The following is an 18821-nucleotide window of genomic DNA, read 5'->3' as shown; positions in this document are numbered from 1 at the left end:
ACTGCTTTTTTCAAAGCAAAAGACCCAACAGCTTTTTTAAAAGCTACGTTTTGTGTTGTATTGTCCACTGTCCAGGTTAGTTTAGCTTAGTGTTAGATAGATTTCTGTGTAGTAAGTGTACATATTGTTAGTGTACATTTCTTTCAGCTAGCTTAGTTTAGTGTTTGTTTAGTGCATATTTTTTATTTATTTTTTGTAGTTGTAGTCCTTGTCAGTCAGTGTAAAAAAAAAAAAAATAGCTTTAGTTTATAGTCATATAACTTTGTGTAAGCAGTTAGTGTTTGTTTAGTGCATTTTTTTAATTTTTTGTAGTCCTTGTTTTATTATAGTTTAGTAGCTGTCTGTCTATGTCTTTGTCTGCGTGCCTGTCTTTTAAAAAAAAAAAAAAATCCTTCCTCACATTTCCCCCCCAATAAAGTTTACCCCCCCCCCCCCTCCAGATCAGCAATTATGAGCGGCATACGTGGCCGTGGCCATAGCAGCAGGGGTAGGGGAGTTACTCCCAGTGCTGGGTCGCTGCCAGCACGGGGTACCTCTCGCGCCCCTACTATTGGTAGAGGATCAGGTGGAACGGGAGTCCGCCTCATCCGGGATTTTTTTTCATCGGGCAGCCGCCCGATATTGCCCTCTCAGGCTCCAGTAGTGGTGGACTATATGGGGCACAGCAGTGCCACTGAGTCGTCAGTCCCGACTCCCAGTAGTACCACCACTACACCGGTGCCTTTAGTACCCCCCCCCAGCCCCCAAGAGTCCAGCCTCTTACTGTTTGACAGCGACAGTGAGAGGGATATCTTGGGGGATGCCATGCATCAGGCAGGCATGCAGTTCTGTACTGATGGTCAGGACCTTTTTGAAGGGATGATGGAGCCGGAGGATGGGATACCTGCTGTCAGTATCCCAGAGACATCCCTTCCAAGTGGTGCTGGTGTTTTAGTGCAGGAAACACCCGCACATAGTCAGACCCAGGCGTCGGTGAGGGGACAGCGGAGCCAGGCTAGCGGCTCCATGTCAGCTGGTCCCCTCAGACCACCACATTTCAGCCCTGGGTCTGACATATCTGGGGGCGAAGACAATGGTGACACAACATGGGTGCCACCTGCCTTGTCGGTTCATAGCAGCAGTGACGACGAGCAAGGTAGGCACCCTGTGGAAACGGTGCGCCAGGTCACCAGGGAGACCAGCGTCAGGGTCTCCACTGGTGATGGCAGCAGGAGGTGTCAGCAGCAGGCAGCTCCACCTGTGCGCACCGAGTCCCAGCAGGTGCAAGTCAGCGTCACCCCATCTGACAGGAGGGCGGCGCTGAAGTCACCTGACTGGGCCTACTTCACCCTGGTGGCAGATAACCCTACCGTGGCCATCTGCCAGATCTGTCATGTCAGGGTGAAGAGAGGGAAGTGTTTGGCTCGGGTGGGTACCACAGCCCTGAACCAGCACCTGAGAATCAATCACTGGCGGGAGTATGACCAGATGAAGCGTGGTGGTGGTAGCAGCGCCACCACCACAAGTGAGCAGGGTACAGCAGCCCCTGCCACAGCTTCATCTGTTCCCAGCAGGTCCCCCCCCCGCTCCCTCACAGCACCCTCCTCGTCTGTGTCCGGCGCCAGGCGTCACTTTCCGACGCCTTTCAACGCACTGCTCCATTCACCCCTGGAGACAGACGTGTGCGTTCCCTCAATGGGCTCCTGGCAAGGGTTATTGCCCAACATCTGCTGCTCTTCAACATCATTGACTGCAACCCCTTCAGGCAGATGTTGGAGCAGGCCCAACCCCAATGGCGTGTCCCCAGCCGCCATTTCTTTGCCAGGACTGGTGTCCCTGACCTACACCAGCACATTGTGCAGAATGTAACCCTGCCGCTGGATCACGCTGTCAGCGACAGGGTGCATCTCACAATGGATGGCTGGACCAGCAGGCATGGGCAGGGGCGCTACATCAGTTTCACGGCCCATTGGGTTTCCCTCCGAGGCGCCGGGGAGGGATCGGCGGCAACAGATTTGGTGGTGCCGCCCCGGGGTGTCCAGGGGAGAACTGCTGGTCTCCCTCAAGCCACTGTCTCCGCAGCTGCTGAGCCTCACAGCAAGCGCCCCCGTAGCTACTCAAGTGTGGGGCACGTGCGCTGTCAGGCCGTGCTCCAGCTTGTTAGTTTAGGGGACCGGAGACACACTGGCCCTGCAGTGCTGACCGCACTTCAGGCTCAGGTCCAGAAGTGGCTGACACCCCGAAGGCTCAAGGCAGGTATGGTTGTCTGTGATAACAGCAGCAATCTACTCTCCGCCCTCCATGCTTGCATTAAAGAAGAAACAATATCAAGCAAGTGGACATTGATGGTCAGACTTTAAGGCCAAGGAAGTATAGTTTTGTAAAAATATATAATTTAATAGCGTATAAATAAATTGAACAGGATATACATAAAATAAATAAGTTCAAGAAAAATTATCACAAATTCATCAACAGTAAATGACCACTGTACATTCCTCCGAAGTCGCCAACGCACGTTTCGCCGTGGGGCTTCTTCAGGGCGAAGATGAGGAATATATAGTTAGCAGAGAGATAGAAACTTATCTGCAATGATACAGTGTGGCATATTAGTCAAACAAAAATATTAATCAAAATATAGAATTAAAATAAAATGCAATGCATAAAAGTGTCATAGTGTGTATTTACATGGCTGGTGGTCCCTCGATGGGTGCGTCCACGGGGCATATAAGATGGAAATATACCAAGTCGGAAGGTAAGCTTTAGGCACAAGTTTCCATATATCGAAAATCTGGTTGACAGAAATATATGTATATATATGGCAGTATTTCAATACATGAATTCTTATTATAGCTGCTGTCAACGCGCAGACACATACCATATAGAAAATAATAATAACGATGGAGTAAATGATAATAAAAATGAGGATAAGACAGAGAAAACACTAGGAACCTACATATGTGTATATGCATGCACAAGCCTAAATGCACATACATGCATGCACACACGTGAGAGAAAAAGAGAGAGAGGGGGGGAAAAGGAAAAAGAAAAAAGAAAAAAGAAAAAAGAGAAAAAGGAAAAGAAAAAATGAAAAAAATAATGAAGAAAATGTGTTGAGTAATAAGTAAAAAGGGGGAAAGAGAATCATGTGAACAAATGCATTGGATATAATTGCTACATAGTTCCTGCGGTGTTAATAAAAAAACAACAAGACCAAACGGCCACCATAATCACCTTAGGTGAGTCGAAAGAGTCAAGACTGCAAGTCCAAAAGGTGGAAGATATGTACCACAGGAAGAGTTAATACTCGGACTGTAATAGTAAAAAAATAATAAATAAAAAGTATATATATATATAACAAAAGGAGCTATTAAACAGCCTTTAAGGACTAGCATTTATGATGGAAATAAGGAGTTAATCAAAAACTCCAGGTTACCTATTTTTATGAAGTCCTGAGCACACTGGGACAACAGATGGCAGTATAACAGCAATGTGGAGGGGCTTACATAGAGAAACCCTTTCTGTAGCAGCCTTTGTATGGGGCTTTTGTACAGGCCTGTTGAGATGAAGCAATGTGTCCATTCAAAAGGTCATTCTTAAGTGTGGTAAAAATAAAGGGAACAAGTTTGGAGCAGAAGAAGTGACTTACCCTATAACTGATTGCAGCAGCAATGCGTCTGTGTCCCAGGGTGTACACACGGTGACACAGCGCCATTGCATGAGCATCAGGTTTATATAGGCTGTGGGATCACATGGACGTATAACGTGATGACGTCATAGATGCGCGCCGTTTCGATAGTGCGGCGCATAAATAGAGATCCCACTGAGGCGGACTAATATGGTATATCGCCCAAAACGGCCCACAAAGTTCAGGGCACAAAGCAAAAATTCCCCATGCCCAAACAGAAAACGCACAAGAATAGCCATCACGGCACAAACACCCAAAGAATATTAGGCACACAATGATGAATTGGGATTTTTAGCATGGCTTAGCTGTGATGATTAATATTGATGCTGGGGCTGCCATCTAGCGGTTATAAAGGGGAAATTCATCCCCAGTAGTAAACTGGAAGAAAAAGGCCCCGTTAATGATCCATTGGGTATAATATATAATAGTGTGTTTAGTGTCACTAGTGTGAGTGAAGAGACGGTGCACATGATATTTAAGATAAAAAGAGGAAACAAAAAGGGAGGGAAAAGAAAGGGGAAAGAAAAATGGAAACTGTATCTGCACATAGAAAGCAGCACATGTCAATTATTAAAAAAAATATTGACCAATACCGCTGTCAACCGGATATCAAAATATCAAATAAGAGAGCCTGCGGGTTTGATAGTTATGTTATGGGGGGAACATTAGTTGGCGTAAATTAACCCTCATAGACCGACAATACTGATCATACATGTACCCGGTGCATCCACAGAGGGGCGTCTGAGCAAGAAACACACACAAAGATACACTTTCATTACATAGGATAGAAAAAATATATATACATAATAAATATACAGAGGTAAATATCTACAAATAAGTAGTTACAGAGTACTTCCTGTGTGGGTATGGAGATTCCATCCCAATGTATCAATATTAACATTAACATGTCTTCAGATGTATAGGGTTAACAATAGCGAATGTAAAAAAGAAAAGAAAAAACCATTGTAATAGTTGTAGCAATAGCAAAAAAAGCAATTTGCTAACCCATAAATACCCTCGAATCACTATTAAAGTCAGCATTGATGAACGAGTTGGCCGACAGCCTGTAGCAATCCTATCCTATCATGGGGATATATTAAAGGTAAAATGATGATGATTAGTATAAGTGATATAAACCTATATGTCTAAGAGCACCTATTCTATTTCGATCACAGATATTTTATTCCTCACGAAAAAAAGAGAGAGGCGGAGACATGGTCAAGGAATTCAAATATTCAAGAACGGTTTGAAACTCAATGAGTCGTTCAATCCTGGCCAAAAATTCGCCTTAAGGCGATAGATCCATTGAGTCTCACGCTGTAGCACTTTCTGATCATGATTACCACCTCTAGGGTCCTCTGTAATATGGTCCAACACAGCAAACTGAACTGATGGAATTATATATTTGTGTGAAAAGGCGACATGGTGGCCCATGGTCTTGTTGAGCAGGCCGTTAGTCATATAATACATGTGATCTTTCACCCGTTTCCAAAATGGGCGGATGGTTTTACCTATATAGAAGCAGCCGCATGAGCAGAAAATAATGTATACCACCCCATGTGTTTGACATGTGACATGTTTATATAGTCTATGTGTTCCACCGTTGGGGAGGTGGATGATATGGCCTTCTTTCATAAGGTGGCAAAAATTGCATTGACCGCATCTAAAAAGGCCCGGTATCTCTGGGGTACTTGTTAACGGTTTGTAGTAGTTACTTTTCACTAGGCGATCCCTGATTGACGTAGACCGTCTAAAGGTGATACTAGGATTTTTGCCCACATATTTTGATAATGTTAAATCCGTGGTAATAAGGTGCCAATGTTTTTGTAATAGCTGGCGGATTTGGATGTGTTGATCCGAAAATGTAGTGATAAATCGCGTAACAGTACTATCAGATATTTTTTTGTTACTTTTGATAAGTGTGCTAGCTCTATCTCGTCCGGCCGCTCGATTGTATGCCTTTTTGAGGCAGGATTTACTGTATCCTCTCATAATAAGTCTGGTGTAGAGTTTGTCTGATTCGAGTTTGAATCCATTATCGTCTGAACAGTTGCGTCGCAACCGAAGGTACTGACTGTAGGGTATGGATCGTAGTAGTGGGGCAGGATGAGCACTTGCTGCGTGTAGAAGGGTGTTACCCGCCGTGGGTTTGCGGTAAAGGGATGTTTGAATGCCATTGGATTCATCGATATATATCAAGATATCCAGGAATGCAATAGCAGAGTTACTGTAGTTCATCGTAAATTTTAGATTAAACTCATTACGGTTTAAGAATTTCATGAATGCATGTAAGTCAGCTACTGTACCCGTCCAGAACATCAGTACATCATCGATGTATCTAAACCAGCTTAAAATAAACGACAAAAAATACAGATTAGACTCAGATGAAAAAAGTTTTCGCTCCCACCCCCCCAGGTACAGGTTCGCGTAGCCAGGGGCACAAGAGGTGCCCATAGCGACGCCCTGTACCTGGAGGAGGTGGGACCCATCAAAAGAAAATACATTTTTAGTGAGGATGTGAGAGAGGCATTTAAGCACAAAGCAGTTAAGTTTGTCCATTTTGGGTCCTTTTTCAACAAGGAAACCAGAGACCATTTCCAATCCCTTTTTATGGGGTATTGAGGAGTAGAGGGCTTCCACATCTATTGACACCAAGAGGCATCCAATAGGTACTGAAAGTCCATCAATGGTCCTGAGTAGGTCCGGTGTATCCTGGATATAGGATGGCAAGGAGGTTACATGGGGCCTAAGGTATTGGTCAATGAATATGCTAGCTCTTTCGGTTTTGGAGCCGACCCCAGATATTATAGGGCGGCCTGGAGGTTGTATTAAATTTTTGTGTGTTTTTGGGAGGGCATAAAAAGTTGGAATTCTGGGATGGGGAACTTGAATGCCATCAAAAATAGCTTTAGTAATTGACCCATCAAAGAGTGCTAGTTGGATTAGATCATCAAATTGTTGATTGAATTTAGTAATAATTTCTTTGTTAATAGGTAAATACCAGGTGCGGTTTTTTAGGATGTCCCAACACATATTCCTGTATTGTAGGTCATCCATTATAACCACATTTCCGCCTTTGTCAGACGGTTTGACAATTATTTCAGAGTTTTTGCTAAGTGTGTCTAAAGCTAGTTCATGTTTGGCGACAAATTTAGAGTTTGTATGTTTGACCAGGGAGAGTAATTCTACCTCCTTTATTGTCTGGATGAGAAACGCCCAGATATTGGAGTTTGTATGGAGGGAGGGGAAGTTGAGAGATTTTTTCTTTACTGCTTTTTCCAATATTTCTAGGTCCTGCCTGTACATAGAAAGCTGCAATCTCTCTCCCCTCACTTCATATGTCTCAGATACAATCTCCTGTTCTGGAGGGGCATCGTTCTCGTCCAGTAAGGAAATGAGGGTTTTAAGAGCTCGAAAGTCGGCAACTGTGAAGTTTTTCCAGATCTCCTGGTTGACGACTTCGGCCAATTTCTCTTTTCTCTCCCTGTCATACATAAATTTCAATGTAAGTTTTCGTGCAAATAAATATAAGTCTTTAATAAGATTAAATTTATTTGTTACGCTATTTGGACAAAAATTTAGACCTAGGCCGAGGAGTTCCTCCTCGGGTTGGTCCAAAGCAAATTTGGATAGGTTAATCACTTCAAGTTTAGGTGCATCATTGGTTACTACCGGTGGTCTAGATAGGGTAAGAAAGGGTGGTCTTTGGGCATTAGAATCAGGAATAACCTCGTGTGTGTTTTGAGTATTCTTGGTTATTGGTCCAAAATAATGATCTATCTGTCATTTTTTGGTAGTGTCTTTTGATATTGCACCTGACAAATTTATATTATGAGGTCTGGCTAGTGTTTGTGCCGAATCTAAGATGTTTTGACGTAGGGTCGGGTCCATTCTAGGAATGAGAGAAGAAAGACAGCTAGAATTCTCAGATGAGACACCCGGTGAAGAGGCGGGAAACATAGGCGTCAAGTTGGTTGTAGATGGTAATTGACTAGATAAAGTGGCCTCCAATGAGTTACTTACACTTTGTGCATCATCAGTGTCCGTAATTCGTTTTTTCATAAGTGCGCCGTTTAAGTACCCACCACCTTGTTGTGTTCTCTTTCTGTTATTACGTCCTTGTCGTTGGCCTCTCTCGCCAGTCTTCGAACTCTGTGAAACATGAGAGTTAGTAGAAGAATCAGAATCAGTTTTATCTTTATTATTGACTGTTCTTCTCTTTTCTCTAAAAGGGCCAGGGTTCCTACGTCCTATTTTAGGGCCATTCATAACTGGCCAGGAATACGCATAGAGGCCGGCAAATGCCATTTTGTCTCGTGCTAATTTCTCTTCTTTTTTGACCAATAATTCTTTCGTAAAACTCTGGATGTTTTCTTTTAGTCGCGCATCATATGTTGCAAAACCTTCTTTATTGAGAGTAATAATATTATCATCGTAGATTCTTTTAATTTCGCAATCTACTACTTTTAGTTCTTTCATGTAGTATTCAACCATTAGTTCCATCATTTTTTTCGAGCAGACTAAAAGGTTTTGTTCCCATCTGGTCTTGAATTCTGTATCAATAGACCAGATATTGGGAAAAACCTGTACCCGTAAACCTTTAGGGTTCATATTTTCAGTAATGTATTGCTCGAAATATCTGATGTGCCAAAAAAGGCTAGATTTTCTCTCGAAGGTTTGAAGCAGCTTATGATAAACAATCTCGAATTCAACCTCAGAGTTCGCATTAGCAGAACACGTCTTTTGAATGTCCAACATAAATCCTTCCCAATTATTCCCTGTAAAGTCAGCCATCAGTGTCACCCTGCTAGCTTGTCAAGCAAAAAAAAGGGGGGATTATATGGGAGAATTTCTTTTTTGATTAAAGACTATTGTATAACCGATAAAATGAAATAAAAAGAGATTAGTTATTACACTGAAGAAAAAGGGGAGTGGTAGCCTCAAGAACAGAGGACTTAAAACCCCCCCTGAGTGCGAAAAGACAATAGGTGTTTGCCACCTGATATATATATAATGATTGAAGGAGGAGAGGGGTTGGTTAAAGAACCTGGGGAAAAAGTTGAGAGAAGAGAAAAAAAAAAAGGGGGGGGAAGAAAAGAGAAATAAGAAAGAAGAAAAGAAGGGGAGAGGAGGAGAGAAAAGGGCGTAGGGAGAGAAAAGAGAAAATTAAGTTGGAAACACAAGGATAGCACTCACATGGGCCACATCTGTAATAATATTAAAGAAGAAACAATATCAAGCAAGTGGACATTGATGGTCAGACTTTAAGGCCAAGGAAGTATAGTTTTGTAAAAATATATAATTTAATAGCGTATAAATAAATTGAACAGGATATACATAAAATAAATAAGTTCAAGAAAAATTATCACAAATTCATCAACAGTAAATGACCACTGTACATTCCTCCGAAGTCGCCAACGCACGTTTCGCCGTGGGGCTTCTTCAGGGCGAAGATGAGGAATATATAGTTAGCAGAGAGATAGAAACTTATCTGCAATGATACAGTGTGGCATATTAGTCAAACAAAAATATTAATCAAAATATAGAATTAAAATAAAATGCAATGCATAAAAGTGTCATAGTGTGTATTTACATGGCTGGTGGTCCCTCGATGGGTGCGTCCACGGGGCATATAAGATGGAAATATACCAAGTCGGAAGGTAAGCTTTAGGCACAAGTTTCCATATATCGAAAATCTGGTTGACAGAAATATATGTATATATATGGCAGTATTTCAATACATGAATTCTTATTATAGCTGCTGTCAACGCGCAGACACATACCATATAGAAAATAATAATAACGATGGAGTAAATGATAATAAAAATGAGGATAAGACAGAGAAAACACTAGGAACCTACATATGTGTATATGCATGCACAAGCCTAAATGCACATACATGCATGCACACACGTGAGAGAAAAAGAGAGAGAGGGGGGGAAAAGGAAAAAGAAAAAAGAAAAAAGAAAAAAGAGAAAAAGGAAAAGAAAAAATGAAAAAAATAATGAAGAAAATGTGTTGAGTAATAAGTAAAAAGGGGGAAAGAGAATCATGTGAACAAATGCATTGGATATAATTGCTACATAGTTCCTGCGGTGTTAATAAAAAAACAACAAGACCAAACGGCCACCATAATCACCTTAGGTGAGTCGAAAGAGTCAAGACTGCAAGTCCAAAAGGTGGAAGATATGTACCACAGGAAGAGTTAATACTCGGACTGTAATAGTAAAAAAATAATAAATAAAAAGTATATATATATATAACAAAAGGAGCTATTAAACAGCCTTTAAGGACTAGCATTTATGATGGAAATAAGGAGTTAATCAAAAACTCCAGGTTACCTATTTTTATGATGAAGTCCTGAGCACACTGGGACAACAGATGGCAGTATAACAGCAATGTGGAGGGGCTTACATAGAGAAACCCTTTCTGTAGCAGCCTTTGTATGGGGCTTTTGTACAGGCCTGTTGAGATGAAGCAATGTGTCCATTCAAAAGGTCATTCTTAAGTGTGGTAAAAATAAAGGGAACAAGTTTGGAGCAGAAGAAGTGACTTACCCTATAACTGATTGCAGCAGCAATGCGTCTGTGTCCCAGGGTGTACACACGGTGACACAGCGCCATTGCATGAGCATCAGGTTTATATAGGCTGTGGGATCACATGGACGTATAACGTGATGACGTCATAGATGCGCGCCGTTTCGATAGTGCGGCGCATAAATAGAGATCCCACTGAGGCGGACTAATATGGTATATCGCCCAAAACGGCCCACAAAGTTCAGGGCACAAAGCAAAAATTCCCCATGCCCAAACAGAAAACGCACAAGAATAGCCATCAAGGCACAAACACCCAATGAATATTAGGCACACAATGATGAATTGGGAGCCCCATACAAAGGCTGCTACAGAAAGGGTTTCTCTATGTAAGCCCCTCCACATTGCTGTTATACTGCCATCTGTTGTCCCAGTGTGCTCAGGACTTCATAAAAATAGGTAACCTGGAGTTTTTGATTAACTCCTTATTTCCATCATAAATGCTAGTCCTTAAAGGCTGTTTAATAGCTCCTTTTGTTATATATATATATACTTTTTATTTATTATTTTTTTACTATTACAGTCCGAGTATTAACTCTTCCTGTGGTACATATCTTCCACCTTTTGGACTTGCAGTCTTGACTCTTTCGACTCACCTAAGGTGATTATGGTGGCCGTTTGGTCTTGTTGTTTTTTTATTAACACCGCAGGAACTATGTAGCAATTATATCCAATGCATTTGTTCACATGATTCTCTTTCCCCCTTTTTACTTATTACTCAACACATTTTCTTCATTATTTTTTTCATTTTTTCTTTTCCTTTTTCTCTTTTTTCTTTTTTCTTTTTTCTTTTTCCTTTTCCCCCCCTCTCTCTCTTTTTCTCTCACGTGTGTGCATGCATGTATGTGCATTTAGGCTTGTGCATGCATATACACATATGTAGGTTCCTAGTGTTTTCTCTGTCTTATCCTCATTTTTATTATCATTTACTCCATCGTTATTATTATTTTCTATATGGTATGTGTCTGCGCGTTGACAGCAGCTATAATAAGAATTCATGTATTGAAATACTGCCATATATATACATATATTTCTGTCAACCAGATTTTCGATATATGGAAACTTGTGCCTAAAGCTTACCTTCCGACTTGGTATATTTCCATCTTATATGCCCCGTGGACGCACCCATCGAGGGACCACCAGCCATGTAAATACACACTATGACACTTTTATGCATTGCATTTTATTTTAATTCTATATTTTGATTAATATTTTTGTTTGACTAATATGCCACACTGTATCATTGCAGATAAGTTTCTATCTCTCTGCTAACTATATATTCCTCATCTTCGCCCTGAAGAAGCCCCACGGCGAAACGTGCGTTGGCGACTTCGGAGGAATGTACAGTGGTCATTTACTGTTGATGAATTTGTGATAATTTTTCTTGAACTTATTTATTTTATGTATATCCTGTTCAATTTATTTATACGCTATTAAATTATATATTTTTACAAAACTATACTTCCTTGGCCTTAAAGTCTGACCATCAATGTCCACTTGCTTGATATTGTTTCTTCTTTAATATTATTACAGATGTGGCCCATGTGAGTGCTATCCTTGTGTTTCCAACTTAATTTTCTCTTTTCTCTCCCTACGCCCTTTTCTCTCCTCCTCTCCCCTTCTTTTCTTCTTTCTTATTTCTCTTTTCTTCCCCCCCCTTTTTTTTTTTTTTCTCTTCTCTCAACTTTTTCCCCAGGTTCTTTAACCAACCCCTCTCCTCCTTCAATCATTATATATATATCAGGTGGCAAACACCTATTGTCTTTTCGCACTCAGGGGGGGTTTTAAGTCCTCTGTTCTTGAGGCTACCACTCCCCTTTTTCTTCAGTGTAATAACTAATCTCTTTTTATTTCATTTTATCGGTTATACAATAGTCTTTAATCAAAAAAGAAATTCTCCCATATAATCCCCCCTTTTTTTTGCTTGACAAGCTAGCAGGGTGACACTGATGGCTGACTTTACAGGGAATAATTGGGAAGGATTTATGTTGGACATTCAAAAGACGTGTTCTGCTAATGCGAACTCTGAGGTTGAATTCGAGATTGTTTATCATAAGCTGCTTCAAACCTTCGAGAGAAAATCTAGCCTTTTTTGGCACATCAGATATTTCGAGCAATACATTACTGAAAATATGAACCCTAAAGGTTTACGGGTACAGGTTTTTCCCAATATCTGGTCTATTGATACAGAATTCAAGACCAGATGGGAACAAAACCTTTTAGTCTGCTCGAAAAAAATGATGGAACTAATGGTTGAATACTACATGAAAGAACTAAAAGTAGTAGATTGCGAAATTAAAAGAATCTACGATGATAATATTATTACTCTCAATAAAGAAGGTTTTGCAACATATGATGCGCGACTAAAAGAAAACATCCAGAGTTTTACGAAAGAATTATTGGTCAAAAAAGAAGAGAAATTAGCACGAGACAAAATGGCATTTGCCGGCCTCTATGCGTATTCCTGGCCAGTTATGAATGGCCCTAAAATAGGACGTAGGAACCCTGGCCCTTTTAGAGAAAAGAGAAGAACAGTCAATAATAAAGATAAAACTGATTCTGATTCTTCTACTAACTCTCATGTTTCACAGAGTTCGAAGACTGGCGAGAGAGGCCAACGACAAGGACGTAATAACAGAAAGAGAACACAACAAGGTGGTGGGTACTTAAACGGCGCACTTATGAAAAAACGAATTACGGACACTGATGATGCACAAAGTGTAAGTAACTCATTGGAGGCCACTTTATCTAGTCAATTACCATCTACAACCAACTTGACGCCTATGTTTCCCGCCTCTTCACCGGGTGTCTCATCTGAGAATTCTAGCTGTCTTTCTTCTCTCATTCCTAGAATGGACCCGACCCTACGTCAAAACATCTTAGATTCGGCACAAACACTAGCCAGACCTCATAATATAAATTTGTCAGGTGCAATATCAAAAGACACTACCAAAAAATGACAGATAGATCATTATTTTGGACCAATAACCAAGAATACTCAAAACACACACGAGGTTATTCCTGATTCTAATGCCCAAAGACCACCCTTTCTTACCCTATCTAGACCACCGGTAGTAACCAATGATGCACCTAAACTTGAAGTGATTAACCTATCCAAATTTGCTTTGGACCAACCCGAGGAGGAACTCCTCGGCCTAGGTCTAAATTTTTGTCCAAATAGCGTAACAAATAAATTTAATCTTATTAAAGACTTATATTTATTTGCACGAAAACTTACATTGAAATTTATGTATGACAGGGAGAGAAAAGAGAAATTGGCCGAAGTCGTCAACCAGGAGATCTGGAAAAACTTCACAGTTGCCGACTTTCGAGCTCTTAAAACCCTCATTTCCTTACTGGACGAGAACGATGCCCCTCCAGAACAGGAGATTGTATCTGAGACATATGAAGTGAGGGGAGAGAGATTGCAGCTTTCTATGTACAGGCAGGACCTAGAAATATTGGAAAAAGCAGTAAAGAAAAAATCTCTCAACTTCCCCTCCCTCCATACAAACTCCAATATCTGGGCGTTTCTCATCCAGACAATAAAGGAGGTAGAATTACTCTCCCTGGTCAAACATACAAACTCTAAATTTGTCGCCAAACATGAACTAGCTTTAGACACACTTAGCAAAAACTCTGAAATAATTGTCAAACCGTCTGACAAAGGCGGAAATGTGGTTATAATGGATGACCTACAATACAGGAATATGTGTTGGGACATCCTAAAAAACCGCACCTGGTATTTACCTATTAACAAAGAAATTATTACTAAATTCAATCAACAATTTGATGATCTAATCCAACTAGCACTCTTTGATGGGTCAATTACTAAAGCTATTTTTGATGGCATTCAAGTTCCCCATCCCAGAATTCCAACTTTTTATGCCCTCCCAAAAACACACAAAAATTTAATACAACCTCCAGGCCGCCCTATAATATCTGGGGTCGGCTCCAAAACCGAAAGAGCTAGCATATTCATTGACCAATACCTTAGGCCCCATGTAACCTCCTTGCCATCCTATATCCAGGATACACCGGACCTACTCAGGACCATTGATGGACTTTCAGTACCTATTGGATGCCTCTTGGTGTCAATAGATGTGGAAGCCCTCTACTCCTCAATACCCCATAAAAAGGGATTGGAAATGGTCTCTGGTTTCCTTGTTGAAAAAGGACCCAAAATGGACAAACTTAACTGCTTTGTGCTTAAATGCCTCTCTCACATCCTCACTAAAAATGTATTTTCTTTTGATGGGTCCCACCTCCTCCAGGTACAGGGCGTCGCTATGGGCACCTCTTGTGCCCCTGGCTACGCGAACCTGTACCTGGGGGGGTGGGAGCGAAAACTTTTTTCATCTGAGTCTAATCTGTATTTTTTGTCGTTTATTTTAAGCTGGTTTAGATACATCGATGATGTACTGATGTTCTGGACGGGTACAGTAGCTGACTTACATGCATTCATGAAATTCTTAAACCGTAATGAGTTTAATCTAAAATTTACGATGAACTACAGTAACTCTGCTATTGCATTCCTGGATATCTTGATATATATCGATGAATCCAATGGCATTCAAACATCCCTTTACCGCAAACCCACGGCGGGTAACACCCTTCTACACGCAGCAAGTGCTCATCCTGCCCCACTACTACGATCCATACCCTACAGTCAGTACCTTCGGTTGCGACGCAACTGTTCAGACGATAATGGATTCAAACTCGAATCAGACAAACTCTACACCAGACTTATTATGAGAGGATACAGTAAATCCTGCCTCAAAAAGGCATACAATCGAGCGGCCGGACGAGATAGAGCTAGCACACTTATCAAAAGTAACAAAAAAATATCTGATAGTACTGTTACGCGATTTATCACTACATTTTCGGATCAACACATCCAAATCCGCCAGCTATTACAAAAACATTGGCACCTTATTACCACGGATTTAACATTATCAAAATATGTGGGCAAAAATCCTAGTATCACCTTTAGACGGTCTACGTCAATCAGGGATCGCCTAGTGAAAAGTAACTACTACAAACCGTTAACAAGTACCCCAGAGATACCGGGCCTTTTTAGATGCGGTCAATGCAATTTTTGCCACCTTATGAAAGAAGGCCATATCATCCACCTCCCCAACGGTGGAACACATAGACTATATAAACATGTCACATGTCAAACACATGGGGTGGTATACATTATTTTCTGCTCATGCGGCTGCTTCTATATAGGTAAAACCATCCGCCCATTTTGGAAACGGGTGAAAGATCACATGTATTATATGACTAACGGCCTGCTCAACAAGACCATGGGCCACCATGTCGCCTTTTCACACAAATATATAATTCCATCAGTTCAGTTTGCTGTGTTGGACCATATTACAGAGGACCCTAGAGGTGGTAATCATGATCAGAAAGTGCTACAGCGTGAGACTCAATGGATCTATCGCCTTAAGGCGAATTTTTGGCCAGGATTGAACGACTCATTGAGTTTCAAACCGTTCTTGAATATTTGAATTCCTTGACCATGTCTCCGCCTCTCTCTTTTTTTCGTGAGGAATAAAATATCTGTGATCGAAATAGAATAGGTGCTCTTAGACATATAGGTTTATATCACTTATACTAATCATCATCATTTTACCTTTAATATATCCCCATGATAGGATAGGATTGCTACAGGCTGTCGGCCAACTCGTTCATCAATGCTGACTTTAATAGTGATTCGAGGGTATTTATGGGTTAGCAAATTGCTTTTTTTGCTATTGCTACAACTATTACAATGGTTTTTTCTTTTCTTTTTTACATTCGCTATTGTTAACCCTATACATCTGAAGACATGTTAATGTTAATATTGATACATTGGGATGGAATCTCCATACCCACACAGGAAGTACTCTGTAACTACTTATTTGTAGATATTTACCTCTGTATATTTATTATGTATATATATTTTTTCTATCCTATGTAATGAAAGTGTATCTTTGTGTGTGTTTCTTGCTCAGACGCCCCTCTGTGGATGCACCGGGTACATGTATGATCAGTATTGTCGGTCTATGAGGGTTAATTTACGCCAACTAATGTTCCCCCCATAACATAACTATCAAACCCGCAGGCTCTCTTATTTGATATTTTGATATCCGGTTGACAGCGGTATTGGTCAATATTTTTTTTAATAATTGACATGTGCTGCTTTCTATGTGCAGATACAGTTTCCATTTTTCTTTCCCCTTTCTTTTCCCTCCCTTTTTGTTTCCTCTTTTTATCTTAAATATCATGTGCACCGTCTCTTCACTCACACTAGTGACACTAAACACACTATTATATATTATACCCAATGGATCATTAACGGGGCCTTTTTCTTCCAGTTTACTACTGGGGATGAATTTCCCCTTTATAACCGCTAGATGGCAGCCCCAGCATCAATATTAATCATCACAGCTAAGCCATGCTAAAAATCCCAATTCATCATTGTGTGCCTAATATTCATTGGGTGTTTGTGCCGTGATGGCTATTCTTGTGCGTTTTCTGTTTGGGCATGGGGAATTTTTGCTTTGTGCCCTGAACTTTGTGGGCCGTTTTGGGCGATATACCATATTAGTCCGCCTCAGTGGGATCTCTATTTATGCGCCGCACTATCGAAACGGCGCGCATCTATGACGTCATCACGTTATACGTCCATGTGATCCCACAGCCTATATAAACCTGATGCTCATGCAATGGCGCTGTGTCACCGTGTGTACACCCTGGGACACAGACGCATTGCTGCTGCAATCAGTTATAGGGTAAGTCACTTCTTCTGCTCCAAACTTGTTCCCTTTATTTTTACCACACTTAAGAATGACCTTTTGAATGGACACATTGCTTCATCTCAACAGGCCTGTACAAAAGCCCCATACAAAGGCTGCTACAGAAAGGGTTTCTCTATGTAAGCCCCTCCACATTGCTGTTATACTGCCATCTGTTGTCCCAGTGTGCTCAGGACTTCATAAAAATAGGTAACCTGGAGTTTTTGATTAACTCCTTATTTCCATCATAAATGCTAGTCCTTAAAGGCTGTTTAATAGCTCCTTTTGTTATATATATATATACTTTTTATTTATTATTTTTTTACTATTACAGTCCGAGTATTAACTCTTCCTGTGGTACATATCTTCCACCTTTTGGACTTGCAGTCTTGACTCTTTCGACTCACCTAAGGTGATTATGGTGGCCGTTTGGTCTTGTTGTTTTTTTATTAACACCGCAGGAACTATGTAGCAATTATATCCAATGCATTTGTTCACATGATTCTCTTTCCCCCTTTTTACTTATTACTCAACACATTTTCTTCATTATTTTTTTCATTTTTTCTTTTCCTTTTTCTCTTTTTTCTTTTTTCTTTTTTCTTTTTCCTTTTCCCCCCCTCTCTCTCTTTTTCTCTCACGTGTGTGCATGCATGTATGTGCATTTAGGCTTGTGCATGCATATACACATATGTAGGTTCCTAGTGTTTTCTCTGTCTTATCCTCATTTTTATTATCATTTACTCCATCGTTATTATTATTTTCTATATGGTATGTGTCTGCGCGTTGACAGCAGCTATAATAAGAATTCATGTATTGAAATACTGCCATATATATACATATATTTCTGTCAACCAGATTTTCGATATATGGAAACTTGTGCCTAAAGCTTACCTTCCGACTTGGTATATTTCCATCTTATATGCCCCGTGGACGCACCCATCGAGGGACCACCAGCCATGTAAATACACACTATGACACTTTTATGCATTGCATTTTATTTTAATTCTATATTTTGATTAATATTTTTGTTTGACTAATATGCCACACTGTATCATTGCAGATAAGTTTCTATCTCTCTGCTAACTATATATTCCTCATCTTCGCCCTGAAGAAGCCCCACGGCGAAACGTGCGTTGGCGACTTCGGAGGAATGTACAGTGGTCATTTACTGTTGATGAATTTGTGATAATTTTTCTTGAACTTATTTATTTTATGTATATCCTGTTCAATTTATTTATACGCTATTAAATTATATATTTTTACAAAACTATACTTCCTTGGCCTTAAAGTCTGACCATCAATGTCCACTTGCTTGATATTGTTTCTTCTTTAATATTATTACAGATGTGGCCCATGTGAGTGCTATCCTTGTGTTTCCAACTTAATTTTCTCTTTTCTCTCCCTACGCCCTTTTCTCTCTCCTCCTCTCCCCTTCTTTTCTTCTTTCTTATTTCTCTTTTCTTCCCCCCCCTTTTTTTTTCTCTTCTCTCAACTTTTTCCCCAGGTTCTTTAACCAACCCCTCTCCTCCTTCAATCCTCCATGCTTGCAGTCTGACCCACGTGCCCTGTCTGGCACATGTCCTCAACCTTGTGGTGCAGAAGTTCCTGCGCACCTATCCCGGGTTGAGTGACATTGTGCTAAGGGTGCGTAGGATTGCCAGCCACTTCAGGCGCTCCCCAACCGCTACCGCGTCCCTGTCCAAGTTGCAGCGGGTCAACAGGCTGCCCCTTCACAGGCTGATTGTGGACAGTGTGACGCGGTGGAACTCCACCCTCCAC

The 18821-nt window shown here is 40.8% G+C and overlaps 4 long non-coding RNA genes across 4 annotated transcripts; 2 read left to right on the top strand and 2 right to left on the bottom strand.

Annotated features, from left to right (window-relative positions):
• Positions 1 to 2565: 2565 nt before the first annotated feature.
• LOC120944824 lies at positions 2566 to 3899 on the bottom strand. Its single transcript, XR_005750482.1, has 4 exons — positions 3626 to 3899; positions 3413 to 3532; positions 3211 to 3288; positions 2566 to 2767 (listed from the first exon to the last, which is right to left on the bottom strand). It is a non-coding gene; the product is annotated as an uncharacterized LOC120944824 (long non-coding RNA).
• A 6117-nt stretch (positions 3900 to 10016) lies between these two features.
• Positions 10017 to 10466, bottom strand: LOC120944823. The gene is made up of 2 exons (XR_005750481.1): positions 10222 to 10466; positions 10017 to 10128 (listed from the first exon to the last, which is right to left on the bottom strand). It is a non-coding gene; the product is annotated as an uncharacterized LOC120944823 (long non-coding RNA).
• Positions 10467 to 10556: 90 nt separating this feature from the next.
• LOC120944822 lies at positions 10557 to 11503 on the top strand. Its single transcript, XR_005750480.1, has 3 exons — positions 10557 to 10656; positions 10781 to 10858; positions 11302 to 11503. It is a non-coding gene; the product is annotated as an uncharacterized LOC120944822 (long non-coding RNA).
• A 5243-nt stretch (positions 11504 to 16746) lies between these two features.
• Positions 16747 to 18099, top strand: LOC120945443. Its single transcript, XR_005750577.1, has 4 exons — positions 16747 to 17039; positions 17133 to 17252; positions 17377 to 17454; positions 17898 to 18099. It is a non-coding gene; the product is annotated as an uncharacterized LOC120945443 (long non-coding RNA).
• The last annotated feature ends 722 nt before the right edge of the window (positions 18100 to 18821 follow it).

Source organism: Rana temporaria, chromosome 7 (assembly GCF_905171775.1).
Source record: "Rana temporaria chromosome 7, aRanTem1.1, whole genome shotgun sequence".
Classification (NCBI taxonomy): Eukaryota; Metazoa; Chordata; class Amphibia; order Anura; family Ranidae; genus Rana; species Rana temporaria.
This window is presented reverse-complemented; position numbering and strand designations above follow the sequence as displayed.